This window comes from Dreissena polymorpha, chromosome 1, assembly GCF_020536995.1.
Source record: "Dreissena polymorpha isolate Duluth1 chromosome 1, UMN_Dpol_1.0, whole genome shotgun sequence".
NCBI classification, from domain to species: domain Eukaryota; kingdom Metazoa; phylum Mollusca; class Bivalvia; order Myida; family Dreissenidae; genus Dreissena; species Dreissena polymorpha.
Window position 1 is genome coordinate 167429371 of NC_068355.1, and position 6716 is coordinate 167436086.

Sequence of the window (6716 nt, forward strand, 5' to 3'; positions counted from 1 at the left end):
CAGTTAATACATGAAATTTTTTATGCAAAAAGACCAACAAATTAAAGTCTTGTCCATCGTTAATTAGTAGTAGCAGACCAGGAATATCCAGTTCTTTTGTGATGGCATGATAGAAAAAAATTCGAGTAGTATGTCCAATTAAGCATCCTTTGATGAAACCAATACTGCCTTAACGTATAAGAGCATTCATGCACACACGCATACTGTTTGCAATAACATATGTGCGTACTTTATAATCGTTATGGAGAAGATTATTTGGTCTCCAATTTGTAATAAGTAAAGTCTTGATTTATCGCCCTCTGTGATACTTGCAATGCTTCATTGTGTTTAAATAATGGTTGAATTCCTACGTACAGAAGAACCATTAAAATATCTTTGAACAAACGATAGTCCCAATTCTATTGCGGAACATGAAAACAACTGCAGGCAGCAGGCAGTTAATGGAGGACATGCTTGCGATACAAGTTATATTAAATACAAGAACTTGAGCTATGATGTCGCATGGTGTTAGAAAATTAAAATTGTCAAACATTTAGAAAAATCACAATCTATGAATTCAATCAATTTAGAAAGGGGGTGTTAATGGAAGGATGTACTAACATTACAAACTCTTTTTGATTAGTTAAAAATGCACCATATTTATCTTGCAGTTTTAAGTAGTTTTTCTGGTATATCATTTCTAAAGTTAAAACATACTTCTCGCATCAAAAATTATTTACGTTTCTGATAACTGCAATATGTCTTTGGTTTTTCCGCATTTCTAATTTTAATTTCTGTCTTAAATTTTGTGCATGTTTAAACTTCGATGGTGTTCATGTACTTCTTAAACAGCTTCGCGCCTTAAAACTGGTACAAATCTTTCGACGAATCCTTTTCAAGTCTGAAAAACAACAGACGAATAACACATTTTAACAAAGCAAAAATATGAATATTGATATTAAAAACAGACAAGTTAATAGGAAGAAAATCTTAAGTCCCAAAAATAATGTTTGTTAAAAAAGAAAAAAGATAAAACTTCAACCGTATGGTTTATTTAATATGTTCAGTTTAAAATAAATACGTCAGAACAATGTCAATAATACCCTCAAAGGGAGTTAGACAAGATAGATTAGATAGATAGATCAGACAGACAGACAGAGACAGACAGACAGAGACAGACAGACAGAGACAGACAGACAGAAACAGACAGAGACAGACAGACAGAGACAGACAGAGACAGACAGACAGACAGAGACAGACAGACAGACAGAGACAGACAGACAGACAGACAGACAGACAGAGACAGACAGACACAGACAGACAGACACAGACAGACAAACAGACAGACAGAGACAGACAGACAGACAGACAGAGACAGACAGACAGACAGACAGAGACAGACAGACAGACAGACAGACAGACAGAGACAGACAGACAGACAGACAGACAGACAGAGACAGACAGACAGACAGAGACAGACAGACAGACAGAGACAGACATACAGACAGACAGAGACAGACAGACAGACAGACAGACAGACAAACAGAGACAGACAGACAGACAGACAGACTGACAGACAGACAGACAGACAGACAGAGACAGACAGACATACAGAGACAGACAGACAGACAGAAACAGACAGACAGAGACAGACAGACAGACAGAGACAGACAGAGACAGACAGACAGAGACAGACAGACAGAGCCAGACAGGCAGAGACAGACAGACAGAGACAGACAGACAGAGACAGTAAGACAGAGACAGACAGACAGAGACAGACAGACAGAGACAGACAGAAGACAGAGACAGACAGACAGAGACAGACAGACAGAGACAGACAGACAGACAGATAGAGACAGACAGACAAACAGAGACAGACAGACAGACAGAGACAGACAGACATACAGACAGAGACAGACAGACAGACAGAGACAGACAGACAGAGACAGACAGACAGACAGACAGAGACAGACAGACAGAGACAGACAGACAGAGCCAGACAGACAGACAGAGTCAGACAGACAGAGACAGTAAGACAGAGACAGACAGACAGAGACAGACAGACAGACAGAGACAGACAGACAGACAGAAAGAGACAGACATACAGAGACAGACAGACAGAGACAGACAGACAGAGACAGACAGACAAACAGAGACAGACATACAGACAGAGACAGACATACAGAGACAGACAGACAGAGACAGACATACAGAGACAGACAGACAGAGACAGACAGACAGACAGACAGACAGACAGATACAGACAGACACAGACAGACACAGACAGACAGAGACAGACAGACAAAGACAGACAGACAGAGACAGACATACAGACAGAGACAGACAGACATACAGAGACAGACAGACAGACAGAGACAGACAGACAGAGACAGACAGACAGACACAGACAGACAGACAGAGACAGACAGACAGACAGACAGAGACAGACAGACAGACAGAGACAGACAGTATTATAAATAATCGGCCCGAACCTGTAGTTCTTGAAGCAATCTCAACCCGTTCTCAGTGTAGTGTCCTAGATTAAACTACGTCTGATTTGCGACGTTTTTTTCCAACAAGTTATACAATCAAAAGTATAAGTGACAGGAAAGCGAGAGCATGTGACTCATGTGCCGAAAAGGAGAACTGTTGTGATGTCCCCGCGAATGTTATTCGAAAATGTTTCGCTGACAATCCAAACCCAGTGTGATACGTTGTAACTCCATGCGACTAGAAAGCGAGATGCGAAGTTATTGAGAAAATTCGCGACATATTTGAACCTATCTGGCTTTGCCGTTCGCAAATATGCAGCTTGCATTCGCAACCCAGTGTGACACCGCCCTATTTATATTTACTGTCTGCATCCTACCGGCCTGGCCCGAGCCATGACCGTTAATTTCCTATGGCCATCCCTGAGTAGGTCTGAGATAAACTGTAAAAGAAGAAATTCGTTACCAATGTCAGACATACTTTGTGGGCAATTACATTTATTTCGAGTACTTAATATATTCATTTTTAACTCTGGCTTTTTTGGCGGCAATGATTGATTGAATATTTTTAAAATCATGTTTTGTCCGAGAAAAATAGCGTCGCTCGAGATGACAACGATATTACATTACGCTCGTAAAACTTCTAAAGTAAAGCAATATTGTAAGGAGTGTTCTGATTGGTTGATATAAATAATACCGTATCGGACGGTTTAAACTGTCCCGGACAGTTTACTAAACTGTCCCGGACAGTTTAAACCGTCCCGGACGGTTTATGCGCACGAACGGTCCAAAACTTTCATAAACCGTCCCGGACAGTTTGTAAACTGTCCGGGACAGTTTAGTAAACTGTCCGGGACAGTTTACAAACCGTCCCGGACGGTTTATAAACTGTCCCGGACAGTTAAGAATAGTTTTTGACCAGTTCGTACACCATATTTTACTGCTATTGTCAAGTTTGATGGGGGTTATTATCTGATTAATGGCTCCTTTATGATATTGAGCAATACATTAAGTAACATGGGGACAAACTGTCAGGACGATCAATAATTATAATGATTATTAGGGCCGCTATTTTTTTTAATCAAAACCATGGGGCTGGCAAAAGCATTTAATTTCTCCACAAAACAAATAAAAACTTGTTTCAACAAAGTATGTGTGAGCGTTTCTGTTTAATAGTTTCATTGTTTTAAGGTCCTGGGATGGATATAATTTGATTAAGATACCAACAATTTCTGAAATAAAAAGAATAATTCACTCGATGTTTTATATTTCGGATATGTTTAAATTCAGACATTTAAAGATAGGGACATGTATGTGTTGGTTCGTTGTTGATAGTTTGTAAAAATATGTTTTATGTTCGTTCAGGCAACTAGAATGGTTGGTGGTAATTATCTGGGCCTTTCTGTCAGGAAATAGGCGTGCAAAAACATTCATTTAATTGAACCTGTAAATCATCCACCACTAACAGGAAACGTTTTAACAACAGAAGCTGATGTATATATCATGTCTAAATGACCATATATAACTGTTTAACAATTTGAAGTGAGATGATTTATTTTCTGATGTTTTATATTTCTTTTTCCCTTTCAAATGACGTACATTGGTGTGATTCTATGTTTAAATAATTAATTTTTTAACATTTAGGCAGCATGCTGTTTAATACATTGAAGTTAACATTATTATTTTGGTTATCTGTGTTGTTTATCAAGTTGAAAAAAAAATATTTATATACGAATAAAGCTAATTAAGACTTAAGAAGGTATGACTTTTGAAGGTACTAATTTTTTTTTTATGTAAATACATACTTTTTAAAGTGATAATATAGTCAATGACATTAGTGTAGTAAGGTTTCTTTAAATGATTGTTCTTATGAAATAAGGTTGGAATAACCGACAGTTTTCACGCCGCGAAAAAGTGGCGACAACTTTTTTTGGCCAGGGAAACCCCCGAATCCGCGCAATTACCTTTTATTTCTTATAAGTTTATAAGAAGAACTCCCGAAACGGTAAGTACTGGTGCTTCTTGTATTTATTTGCCCTTACTCTGAGAGTCGCTGTGCGTTGAAACAAGAGGGAACTCTAGTTTGGGTGAGGGTCACCAAAAGTAGAAAGTAGGGTTCCCTCCGGGTACCCAGTCAAAAAAGTTTGTGTCACGGCCTGTAATGTCAAGAAAAATAAATAAAACTTTCTTGTGACATTGACCGACATACGCACATCGGGACCGAATGTTATTTTTTCAGAAGCTGTGTGAAAATCATTTGTTAAATACTCACCGATTGGCTAATAGCGTGTGGTATTGGCTGCAATAGCCAATGAAAATCGCTGACGCTTTACAAGTCAAATTGGCACAACGAAACAACCCGTATTTTAAACAAATTTTGAACAACACTTTCGGCAATCTGCGCATTTTTTTATAATTTTGGATAAAATACTAGGTCGGCGGGTGAAATGTCAATAAAAAAAAACGAAAGTGACTTTTATTTTTATTTGTATTTGTCGAAAAATAGGGTCGGATTCTCCCGTAAAACAGATAATAAAAAAAATGCTGGCCTAAAGAGATCTTTTCACGGTTTGGTAAATTGACACAATTGAAAAAAGTTGTTTCAGAATCGCAAATTTTCGTTTAAGTTATGATATTTGTGAGGAAACAGTATTACTGAACATTTACCATAGTCCAATATAGCCATTATGTGTATCTTTTGACGATTTGAAAACCTAAAAATTATAAAGCGTTGCAACGCGAAACGATTGAATAATTTGGAGAGTTCTGTTGTTGTCGTTTAAATTTACGAAACTACGAAGATTGCTTATATAAGGTATAAAATACTTAAACCGTGTAATCCCGGCGGAATAGCCGAGAGGACTAATGCGTTTTTACTTCAGACTAACTCCAGGACTCCGGGGGTCACTGGTTCGAGCCCTGGTACCGGCTACTTTTTTTCCTTTTTTTAATTTTATTCTTGATTTTTTTACTGGAGCTTTTAAGATTCAATGTTAACATTTATCAATATAAAGCATTTAATGACAAACTTCAAAATATGCCAAAATCTGTGAAAAGGCCACTTTAAATGAAGTTCAAAGAGTACTTACTTTGCTTTCTACAAAGCACACCTCCTTATGGAATCAAAATCTTCACGAGTCCTCTTGTGCAGATTTGACATATATGGCCCTTTGACTATGTGTCGGAGACTTCGGAAAACTGGGATATAACCATGTCTCTTGCTATTACAGGGAGGCCGATGACGAAGAAAGTGAACATGATTGTGAAAAGGACGGTTACCCCTGAGATAACCGCGTTCCGTTATTGACTTCACCTGATAACTCCCCAACGATTCTGGCCGGTATTTTCTTCCCTCTAGGGAAGCTGTGAGGTATTCGCCGCTATCCGAATTGATCCCATGATGTAAAATCCCCACGCTAAAACGCTGCAGGTCAAACATATTTCCTGTACTATATGAAAAAAGTATTGGAAGAAAGGATGTCACGTTGTAGTCTTACAACCTGATCTCAAGTGGAGCGACCTTTCTGTCTGGAAAGGCTTTCAGATGTTATAAGGCTTCAGTGAGTGATCTTATCTTTCTGATCATCCTTTACTTCTAGTCATCGGGGGTTCGATCCCAACATTGGGAGTTTACTTTAGATCTCACCCAATTACACCAAGTACTGGTTTTACCCAAGAAACTAACACGAGAGCGTATCAGTTAGCCATTGTCTTCCGATGTAATAGAGCTAAAATAAATATGTTTCAACTTCAAGGAATCACTGCTGCCTGCTTTCATGCATTGTGAACTGAGCCAGACATTTAGGGTTACTGCCGTCATGCATTTGAAAATCACATATGATCATTGCCCGTTTATTATTAAAGTTATTGTAAATTGCTACATGGAGTTATGGTAGTATGAAAGGCGAATTGAGAGGCGAGACGTTGTTTCCGATTGAGACCCACTTAAAACATATCATCCTCTTTTATTGAGATGGTAACACAAAACCGTCCAATACTATTTGCATGCAGACGCAAAATTCTCAGGCAAAATATATAAAACCTCTTTCGGGTCACAAGATATGCTTGGGTGAATTTATGTGCATCCTTAATTTATTTAAGGATATAAAACATTCTATAAGATACACTGTTATAAGATTGTATGTGATGAAATGCAATTGTGTACATTATGACAGGGTAAGCTGTTTCGGGGGCTTTGCGGGGTCATTTTCTTCTTGACAAGTGCTTCATAGCCAGCTTATAGCCACA

At 38.3% G+C, this 6716-nt stretch overlaps 2 pseudogenes; one reads left to right on the forward strand and one right to left on the reverse strand.

The window, feature by feature from the left end:
* Positions 1–3105: 3105 nt before the first annotated feature.
* LOC127865377 (small nucleolar RNA snR44) lies at positions 3106–3324 on the reverse strand (annotated as a pseudogene).
* LOC127865376 (small nucleolar RNA snR44) lies at positions 3296–3406 on the forward strand (annotated as a pseudogene).
* The last annotated feature ends 3310 nt before the right edge of the window (positions 3407–6716 follow it).